At 43.4% G+C, this 11,063-nt stretch overlaps 1 long non-coding RNA gene across 1 annotated transcript; it reads left to right on the top strand.

Moving 5' to 3' along the window:
• The first annotated feature begins 356 nt into the window (after positions 1–356).
• LOC132652165 (uncharacterized) lies at positions 357–2,370 on the top strand. Its single transcript, XR_009589642.1, has 2 exons — positions 357–551; positions 2,171–2,370. It is a non-coding gene; the product is annotated as an uncharacterized LOC132652165 (long non-coding RNA).
• Positions 2,371–11,063: the final 8,693 nt, after the last annotated feature.

The following is an 11,063-nucleotide window of genomic DNA, read 5'->3' as shown; positions in this document are numbered from 1 at the left end:
CCTGCAAGGACCTGCTTTGTAAGGCTGGCCAGGGATGTGGGGAGAGACTGATTTAGGTGGCAAGACCTTGCATCTAAAGACCCTTTCAGTTATGCTGTAAGGGGACTCATTCATCCAGCTAGGTGTGCATACGCCCCTGAGGGTATACACACACTCCTAAACAGGAAGCTGATGAAACACTGCCTGCATCCCTCCCATCTATCCTCTCAGAATCGGCCTCACTAACTTCCAAGGCCGGTTGTGTAAACCTGGCACATCATGACAGGATCCCCAGGCTTTCATCTTTTGTGCCACCAATTTGGCTGAAATAAAATCACTGAGCCTGCACAATATTGAACCACTGTGGACAACCCAGCCAACGTTCGGAGCATAAGGCGAGCTGAGTGAAGCAGCGTGGAGGCGACCCAGAGAAAGTAATTGTTCTTCTGTCAGCACGGCTGCTCCTCTACTTACGCATCTGAACAAGTTAATTTGAAGCATGGCTTTCTGGAAGGAGATGGAGCTCCTCTCAGCATCCCACGGATTCATGGGGAGAGATGGCCTTTCACCAGGTAGCAACAGCAAATTATATTTGAAATCCATTTCTATTAAAGGAGGGGAAAAAATCCCGTTCTACCCCAGAAGCCGGCCCTTTTGGCTTGGCAGCACCATTTGACATTTGCTGTCTACCAGAGGTGCCTTTTGCTAGCATAAGTGTCTGACAACAATGACAAGAGTTTTTACTAATTAAACGAGGAGCAGCTTTAATTAAATGTAGGATTGCACAAAGTTTGCCCCTTTGCCAACCCTGGACTTCAAGGAACTGATCTCAGCAGCATCCAAGTCAGACAAATTGGCTAAATTGATCCTGCTCCATGGAAAGGGTGCTTCATCTAGGGCCAATCAATGGCAGATTGAGGTGTGATGAGCAGCGAGAGGAAGGAATCAGGCAGCCCCCTGTTTCTGGGATGCAGGTTGAGCTTCAAGGAGCAAAACTACCTTTGCTTCGTGGAAGCTTTATTACCCCCCAGGCACTCAAGCTCTCCAGCCTGTGCTTCTCTGGCTACCTCGGCTTGTGAACAAAGCCTGGTGGCAATGAGCACAGAGGGCAACAGCTAGTGTAACTCTCCTAGATTCTGTATCTTTTGTCCTGTCCATAGTTGTCAATTCTGTGTTTCACTTTCCATCACGAGCTAGTTATGAACCCTTACAGGAAGATTTTTCAACATTTCAAACACTGAGTCAATGGGTTGTAAAATTACTTTTCATCCTACAGACCTAGAAAAACAGTATTGAGGTATAATTATATATGCTTCCTTAGTTGGTCTTACTGCACATTTCGCATCTCAGTGACACGCTACATGATTTGAGTCATGCTCACTTTTGCTCCCTATGGTGGTTTACATGAGAAATGTCTGCCTCCAGACTCAGACATTTTCATGCTCAGTCCCCAGTGACTGGCACTGTTTGAGGAGGTGGCACAGCCTTGCTGGAAGAAGCACAGACCTGGAAGGAGAGGGGATATGATGAGAGTTCATGCTGAAATTCATCTGTGAGGTGAGGATGAAGGATTCAAGTATACGCTCTAGGCAATAGCAGGTTTCCAAGGTCCAAAGGCTGTACAAAAACAGTCTGGGGCAGTCAAAGCCCCAAACTCAAATAACACAGAAAATGGACAGACTAGTCCTTCCTTTTCTCCACTGAAAAAAATCTCATGAGTTAGCTTTTCAGCGTACTATGTGCCTAATCTGCAAAGGCAAAGGCAGTGAGAAATCCAGGCACATCCCTGACATCAGTGCTTACAAAACAGAGAAGCCATAATTCATGTAAAGAAATAATAGCACAACATTCGAAAGGATGGGCCCTGACATCATCCTTCACAGGCATAATCGACTGAACCAGGCTCTTTTCTCGTGCGTAAGTTCAGGCCTAATCCATTTTGGCACAACCTAATTCCCCAAAACAGACATGAAGTCTCAAGTAAAAATCACCAAAGTCTTTTCTCAAGTTCATTCGAATTTGGCAAAGTGTCTTGCATTCCATCTTTGCAGAAAGTCATGCATATAGTTGGCTATACTTACCTGAACATCCCTTCCTAACCCCCATTTCCACAGGCTCTGACCATATCTCTGAGATCCTCCATTTACACACCAGTCATTTCTCTAAGCAGAATCTTATTCTGGACTCACAGGAACCCCAATAAATCCCTACCCCTCCCCCACTGGAAGCAACCGAACAATGGCACTCCAGACGTTGGCTGGACTCCACCTTTAACTCCAAGGAAGTAACAAGCTTCCCCTCATTCACTGCTGGCCGAAATAACATGTCAAAGGATGTGCATAAGTGTGTATACGAATGTCTCCTCTGTTTATAAACAGCTCTCTCACATTATTTGATTGTACGTGATTTCTATGTTTTGAATTTTTCTAAATTCATATGTGTGTACTTGTCTTTATTGGGATGTGAAAGTAGAAATGGGATTTTGGTTGGTACTTTGTGCTTTTATTCTCCTTTTGGAAGCCTTTGTTTTTTTTAAGGTTGACATTGAGTTCAAATATATACATCCTGAAAAATCATCTAAGAGAGATTATTTCCACTTTTTAGATTATTGAGTGGACTAAGTCCATAGCAACAGGTCATGTGAGAGCTATAGAAGGTATAAAAGGGAATTTTAGAATGATAGGTAATTCTGGTGCTAGAGAAAGAAGACGGCAAGTATTTGAGCTGTGGGTCTTTCCCTCAATTTTGTTTTGTTTTGTTTCTGATGTGAGGCCTCATGTATCCCAGGTTGGCCTCAAACTGTGTGTAGCCAAGAATGGCCTTGAACTCTTGATACACCTGTCTCCACCTCCCAAATGCTGAAATTACAAGCTTGTGCTGTCATATATACCTTAAATAGTATCGGGCACTGAACCCAGGAATTTGTGCATCCCAGGAAAACCCATGCTTCTCTTCTCGACAAAGCGCTTCCTGCATGAGGTGCTCTCTGCTATCTCTCTGCTCCCATGCCTAGCGCTTTTCTTCCTATCACTGCACTGGAAGGATATCTTACAGAGTAAAATGTACACAGACACATGCATGCACACAGGCATACACACATGCACACACACACAACACACACACGCACACACACACACACACAACACACACACGCACACACACACACACACATTGCCCTAATATCACTGAGAGTCCAGCTGAGGCAGCATGGTATCTCACAGATCCTCTAACACAATCTCTTTAAAAGAGTCAAGTGACTTATCTGAGGTTGCTCATCAAGACAAGGCATCTTCTCAGGCTTCATGTGTGTCCTCCAGTAAGAGGAGCAGGTGCTGTCTCTGACATGGACTCTGTTGCCTGCTTTTGGATCACTTTCCCATTGCAGGGCTGCCTTGCCAGGCCACAGGGGACGAAGATGCACTCAGTCCTGATGAGACTTAATGAGCCGGGGGTGGGAGTGGGGCCTCTTGTCTGAGGAATAGGGGAGGGAGGATGGAGGAATGGGGGGCAGGAGGAGAGGAGGGAGGGGGCAATGATCAGGATGTAAAGTGAATAAATAAATTAATTAACTAGAAAGAAGACAAGGCAACTTTTATACAACACTCTTTCCTCTTGTCTCTTATGTTAGATATTGCTGCCGCGCAGATCGCTGTTCCTAGGCCACACTAAGCACCTTCTTTCCTGCGGCTTCTCTGATAACTCTTGGTTTTTCTCAATGATTCTCATCCCAGGTACCTGACTGGATCATTCTCACTTCATTGAGCTTTGGCACAAATATTACAAACGCAAGAGGGACACTGCAATGGCAGCCATCCTAATCTCTCTCTCTCTGTGTCTCTGTGTAAGTGTGGTGTATGTGTGTGTGCGTGCATGTGTGCGTGCGTGCGTGCCACAGAGTACATGAGGAGGCCAGAGAGCATCTTATGGGAGTCATTCTCTATTTTCACTATGTGTGTTCCAAAAATTGAACTCAGGTCATCTTGCTTGGGGGCAAGCACTTTGATCTTTTGAAGCATCACTCCAGATCTCCCATGTATTTTCTTAACTTGCTCCAACATTCTTCCTGCCCCATCACTGTATGTAATTATATAAACACACAAGTATATGTTTCATTAATTTGCTTATTATCTGTCTTTCCTTCCTAGAAAGCAAGTGGTTTTCTGGCCTGCTCACTAAAGGCTCTTCATAAATGTATGTTGAATGAATTACTGAATGAGCCAATGACAAATGGATTGGTATGTCCACGGAATAAAATTTAGAGGCATAAGTAGGACAGAAGTAAAAATCATTATGAAAGAAATATTTTGTAACCCTGGCAATTAGCTGGATCCACTAAGAAGCCAAGGTTGAAGAGAAGATCAAAGGAAAACCAAGATTTTGAGTATCAGAAGCTGGGAAACTAACTGTCTTAATAAACTGAACACTGACTTGATGTGCTGGGGTGGGTAGAGGAAGTATGGGGGAAAGAGGGAATGAGGGTAGGACTGGGAGGGAAAGGAAGAGGAGGCTAAGACTGGGATGCAATGTAAATAAATAAATTAATTAACTAAAAACACAAACAAAAGAAACAAGAATTAGAAACAAATGATAGAAGGGAAATTTCAAAGCTACTAGAGAAATCATGGTATTGAGGCATGGGCTTTGATTTCAAGAAGAAAGAGAGAAGCAAAAGGTAAAAGATTCAGCAGTGTTTCTCCCTTCCTAGGGACAGGGAAGACATACAGCTTCTTCTCCTCTTCTTACTATTTCATTTGTAACAGGATACCCCTGCCTGCAGGCCATCCATAATAGGAGAACACAATGAAAGAAATACAGAGTTGAGAGTGGTAGAGATAGCGCACTGCCTCTGTGTTGGCCATTACAGGAACGTGAAACAAGGGAATTGCTCATTTGGGACTTCAGAATGAATTATAGAAAGAACAAACTAGGCCAATGGAGATTTCAGAAACCCATTCCTTTGTTTCTCAAATTGTAGCCATAAGGAGGTTACCAGGATTTGTGAATCAGACAGGTCTCCTGCTGTGTAGATTTCTGACTCTGTGACAGTGGAAAAACAGGAGACTATGATGTGAATGACAGAAAGACAGACAATTGAGCAGCTGAGTGGGCAGAAATAGGTTCTATGTGCAACGACGGCAGTAACAGTAACTGCGTTAATCTGCAGAACTCTCTGTCCCAGTTGCTTAGTTCCTCCCCACAACAAAAACATGTAAATTCGTGTGTATCCCCTGTCTGTAGAGAGAGACTCAGAGAAGCAAAGGCCTTGCAGAAGTTCTCACAGCCCTCGAGTCAACCCTCAGCTCTAGTAGTGTTGGGAAGCAGATCCCGAGTCCTCTGCTGGCGACACTTTATTTTCTAACTAACCCTAAAAGCTTCCCAGATTCTGTTTTTCTCTTTCAATGATTTTCTACAAACTCTTTCCAAGAGCTCTGGATTTTTTTCCTGGAAATTTCTTCAAAAGAACATTGGCATAATTTCCCAATTCTAAAGCTAACATCAGCTTGGTTTGTGCATAGAATCTGAATTTCACCAAATGGATCTCTTGAACTCACATCCCATTAGTTAATCATCAAACTCTCCACCACCTGACCCACATGGTTATGTTGGTTTGTATTGCTCAATAATTAAACTTCATGGACAGAGTTTTCTTTAAACAAAGCTTTTCAGTATGTCTTCTCTCCAGGAACCGAGTGGCCCTTGGGTGCAGAAATTAGTACCCCTATGGCTGCTACCAATTTTATAAAATCCAGGTAATGGAATTTCAGTTTTAATGACATTTATATGGTGTATTTATGAGATAACAAAACATAATTGATCAAGTACTCTTCAAGTTAATGCCTTCAATGATAAACAAGGAGGCTAGCAACTCACAGACTCTAAGAAATAAATCTGAGTTTACATGGGAGTAGAAAAGCTAGCCTCCAGCTCTCTCAGCTCCTCTCTTGGTTTTGCACAGGAGAGTGCTTGTCTAAATGCTGTTAGTGGGCACCCAAATGCTATAAAGAAAATTTGATTCTTACTGACCTTGTCTCCGAGAATGATGCCTATGCCCACCTATCACCACAGTCCTCGCCAAGCCTTCATGCAAATTTAATGAGTCATCAAATTTGTCCTGCTATGCCAAGACAACCTTTGACTTCCTCCAGTATCTAGACCATGATGGAAGGACCATTGAACAACCTTTGTAACGTTCATCTGATATCCATGTTTTTTTTCTTTTTCTTGTCCCAATGGCTTTCACTGAGCAAATAAAATTTGTTCTTCTTTCTTTTGCCAAGAGGAAGTGTTTATATGTAAGTTTGCTCATCTCCTATCTGTCTCTTGGTTACAGTTGTGACTCCTACACTTTGATCTCCCATTTAATTCCTTCTCATCTTATTCTACCTGATCAGCTCACTACAGGAACTTGACCACTCTCTTTTATAAACATTTGTCACTATCATTCTAGATATGTACAGACATCTTTGGGGGCTGATGGTAGGTGTAAGTAAAGAGAGGCATTCTCTCTGTTTTACAGAAAGAAAGCAAGCAAGACTCTGCATTCCTTTACCCTACATGAGATGGAAACCTAGACCAGAGGCAGCTTTTGAGATTTTCAGCTCACAATTAACAGTGCTGCAGCTGCCGGTTAGTGACAGCTACAGTATCACACACTGAAGGTCAGTTCTTTACATGAGCACATTGAACACAGACACTGGGTACTGTTGGGACCACTGAATCTGATAACCATCTTTCTGTCAGATGCCTCCAATCTTGCGGCTTCATTAACCACTTTAGCATTGCTATTCTCTGTCTTCTGCTGTACAACATTTCCCATCCTTCATTCAATGCCACCTCTTGGATATACTGATCAATTGTTTCATAGTTTACTCCCAGGTGGGTTATATACTCTTGGAGCAATAGACAGTATTGAGAAATGTGTATTACACAAATGGTAAATAAAATAAATGAATTTGTTTTAAAAGTCAGATAACTCATGGCCACGGTCTGATATTTACCATGCTCATTTATTTTATTCCCATTTTAGGGGGATAATACTCATGAGATAAAAAACACATATGAAATTATTGGGTTGCAAGAACATAGTATATGCTCAATGGTAGAGGAAGCAGAAGTTCACACTTCTGGCCAGGTTGTGCAATCTTACATCTTCCATTTAACTTTCCATGTCTTAATATGAGAGGTTCTTTAGGGAGTGTGGGTAAGAGGTTATTTCCAAGAACAGGGACACCTTACCAGTGGCTCCACCACTGAAGAAAACATTGTTCCCTCTTCCAGACCCGTTAACAAACTCTCAGGGAAGGGGTGCAGCCTTGTGATACCCTAGCCTCTCCATAACAAGATGTGGCTGTGCCCAATCTCATGTGGGCTCGTGCACATCACCACGGCTGCTGTGAGTTCAACAGAGCCACAACCTTGGCCATGTCATGTCTGGAGGGTGACTGACTTCCTACAACCTGTTCTTATGGCATTTACATTCTCTTTGTTCTCTTTTCTGTGAAATTTCCTCAGCCTTGAGGGAAGTGTTACTCAACGTTTTGTGAAATAATTATCCTTTATTGTCTTCGTGAGGAAGTTGAAGCATAGAGATGTATATAACACATCCAGCTCCCTCAAAGAGAGTAGGAACAGAGGTGGAGACTCTACTCTCTGGCTCAGGAATCTGGATTCTTCACTCCCAAACTGTTCCACACTGAAACAAACAATTTGACAGCCAAGTGGGACAATCGTGCAGAATTTTTGGAGCTTCAGCACCAGCAAGAAGCTGCTACTGTCTGCTTCTGAAAGTGATGCCCCCATAATTCACTACCGTTTTACTCAGCATCTGCGCCTGAGGGAGAAACAGGTATTCTGATTTTCTAAGAGCAACTTAGGTCCAATAGCAGCTATGGTACAAGCTAGCAGGAAAAATATTCTGCCTTCCCTTTCTAACTGTGCCACTTGGTCAACTTCTACTCCACCACTGGGGGAAATCTTCTCAGAATTGTTTCTTCTCTTAGAACAGCACTTGCCACCATTGTGACTTTTAAGTAAAGGCAGTGGAAGACACATTTCTGTAAAGAATTACTGGAGGGCTGGGGATGCCAGAGTCTATGCTTAAGATGTGGTGGCTTAGTTCTGTCCACCGACGAGGCATATGTTACTAACGTGGTAATTCGTAGTCCAGGTGTTGTAATGAATACCCCAAATTCCATATCTCAACTACACAGCAGGCCGAAAGAGGATTGGGAGTTTAAAGTCACCGTGAGCAAACGGCAAGAAGCCACCTACAACAAGCAACACTCGGAGAGGGAAGTAAACACCGTGTGGCAGCCTGACGCCTAGAAGATGAAAACAAACTTTCCCAGCTTCTGCCACAGCAGCCTTTCGATGCTTGGTGGGGTGCCTCAATCTTTTAAGAGATTTATTGTTATTGTTGTTACTATTATTAGCACGCGCACGTGTGTGTGTGTGTGTGTGTGCATGCACACATGCATGTGTCTGTGCTAGTGGCCATGGAGGTCAGATGCCTCAGATCACCTGGAGCAGGAGTAACAGGAGGTTGTGAGCTACTGGACTTGGAAACTGGGAACTGAAACCCAATCCTCTGCGAGAGCATTATGTATTCCTAAACACAGAGCCATCTCTCTAGTCTGCAGACCTCATGAGCCATGAGTCAGAATGCCTCCCCACATAAAGAAAAGAGCAGGGTGCTCTCCACATTCTAAAATACATTAAGACAATTAAGCAAAGCTCACCCCGAATGTACTTGAACAGCTACCCAAGGGAAAAGCATTTCCTGATTACACTACCTTCCCTGAATCCAGACTTCAAGAGGGCTAAAAGAAAGATGGGCTTTCAAGAAGCTAAAATTATTTGATTTTTTTTTAAGAGAAAGCTCATGACACAGAAAAACAATTCTAGAAAGGGAAAAGAAACATCGGTTAAAACATTAAAATGCCACAGTGAGCCTTGCAGAGGCATGCTCAGAAACACCGCTGAAGAAACGACTTTCTTCTATAAGTAATCAGATAATAAGACTCTGTTAAGAGGCACAGAATAGTTAGATTCATCCGCATAATTTAATTGTACAGGTTATTAAAGAGCAGTTGGCCCCTCCTTCCCCAGCTTTTGTGTATTAAACTCAGACTAATCAAATTGAGGATTCCAAGAGTACTGCGTTAGTCAGCCCATCCCTTTTAATTTGTTTAATGGCCGTGTGTGTGTGTGTGTGTGTGTGTGTGTGTGTTGATGGGCCATCTATTGCTTAGCCTCACAACGACACGTAAATAAAGAGAGAGAGACGTTTGCAGAAGAGAATAAAGCGTGCCTCCTTTCTTGGGTTGCATTTGATGTTTGAGTAATTCAGGGGATGCGGACGGCAAGCAATAGTGCTTATTATTTCCACTGAGCGATCTGCAGACATAGAAGAAGAGAGGAGGCGAAGAAAGGAAGGAAGGAAGGAAGAAAAGGAATCTGAATTTACACTCACTGCTTCAAAAGCTCTTTTGTACTCCGCCAACTTCTCCTGGCTGAAGATGCAGTATTTGCCCAAAAGTCGCCCGCAAGAAAGCACACAACACAACAAAAGTAGAAAACATCGCACCAAAGGGCTCCTGTGCTGCCTACCCCCATCTTCTTTGACAATTTTCCCTTTGCATAAAGGATGCAGTTACAGAAAGTGGCACTCGCTTGGGGTCTTACAATGCCCACCGAGCTTAGGAAACAAACCACCTCGTTAGCGAGGCTTCACGTTCGGGTTGGCTGTTTGGGTTAATTGTCTTTTCACCTGGCTCCAGCCATCAAGTCAACATGAATGAAGAATAGGAGTTACTTAGCATGTAGAGTCCGTCCCTACATCAGGCCCCTCTGAGCGATGGTCTGAGAGGAGTGAGAATGGCCGTCTTGTTTGGGTTGCTGTTAGCTGCCCTTGCACATTCAGGCTTTCTGTCCATTCAGCCAGGGAGGCCACGTGTCCCGGACCTAAAAGGGGCCTCTGCCACACAGAAACTTGGTTCAACTTACCCTTTCATGTGTAGAATTTTCCATGGATGCTGTGCTTATTCTCTGCAGCTTGCAGAGTTTACCCAAATGTGAATATATTTCCATATCTATGTTTCACGTGGCTGCTCAAACACCAGCATAAGTTTGCTGTATGTGGGAGGAAAGATAAGGAGAAGAGAGAAATAAAGTACGATCAGCAATTCCTTCCATCAGGGGCTCCACAGACACCTGCTGAAGCATCCCGAGCCCACTGGGATGACTTGTTGAATGTTTAGGTTTCCGTGATGCCAACTGGCTGACTTTTCCAAAGAACCGACTGGTTGCTTGGGCATCTTTCAGGAACAACTTTGGTTCATTGGAACTATTTAGAAATAATTAGCACCATTGGTGGATTATCAAGGCCATGTTTTCTCTATAGCTCCTTCCTGAACACCTGCTTTTTTGTGCATTTTAATACTAATTAGTATCCTCAACCTTAGGAAGAACATCTCAAGCTTAACACAGCAAATGATTTTCTGAACATTTGCTATGTATCAAAATGCTCTCTGGGATGACTCTTCAAGGTGGGGAAGGTGGGCTGAGTTTTAAAGAATGTGAATGAATAAACCAGGTAACATGGAATGAGAAAGAATTTCAGGAAGAAAGAGCTAGTGTGTGAAAGCTAAAGTCATACAAAATAGTAAGAGTACCTCATACCTCAGGACAACCAGAACATGAAGAGAGAGAAAGACAATGAGGCAGAGAGATTGAACCAGGCCCTATACTTGGGAGAGCTTCATCGCTATCTTGAACCATCTATACTTCACTTCACATGCAGGCTGAAGACTTAATCCGGGGTGGGAGACCAGAGCTAAATTCAGTCTTCACGGAAATGGATTTGAAGAATGGCAGTGAGAAGGTGGCCAGCAGACAACTGCAGCCATTAAGAGAAGAAAGGAAGAAATGAACAATGAGACATTTGGGGGTTGACTCACAACACTTCCAGAACAATTTCTGGCAGTAGGTGGCAGTGCTGCTGACAAGCAGAGCCTGGGGAAAGCTGTATGGGGAACATGTTGGGGTCTGGGGCTCACTGGAACAGAGAGCTTTGAGGTTTTGAT

The sequence above is a fragment of the Meriones unguiculatus genome, chromosome 2, assembly GCF_030254825.1.
Source record: "Meriones unguiculatus strain TT.TT164.6M chromosome 2, Bangor_MerUng_6.1, whole genome shotgun sequence".
NCBI lineage: Eukaryota > Metazoa > Chordata > Mammalia > Rodentia > Muridae > Meriones > Meriones unguiculatus.
The sequence above is the reverse complement of the archived record's forward strand: the minus strand, read 5'-3'. Positions and strand labels throughout refer to the sequence as shown.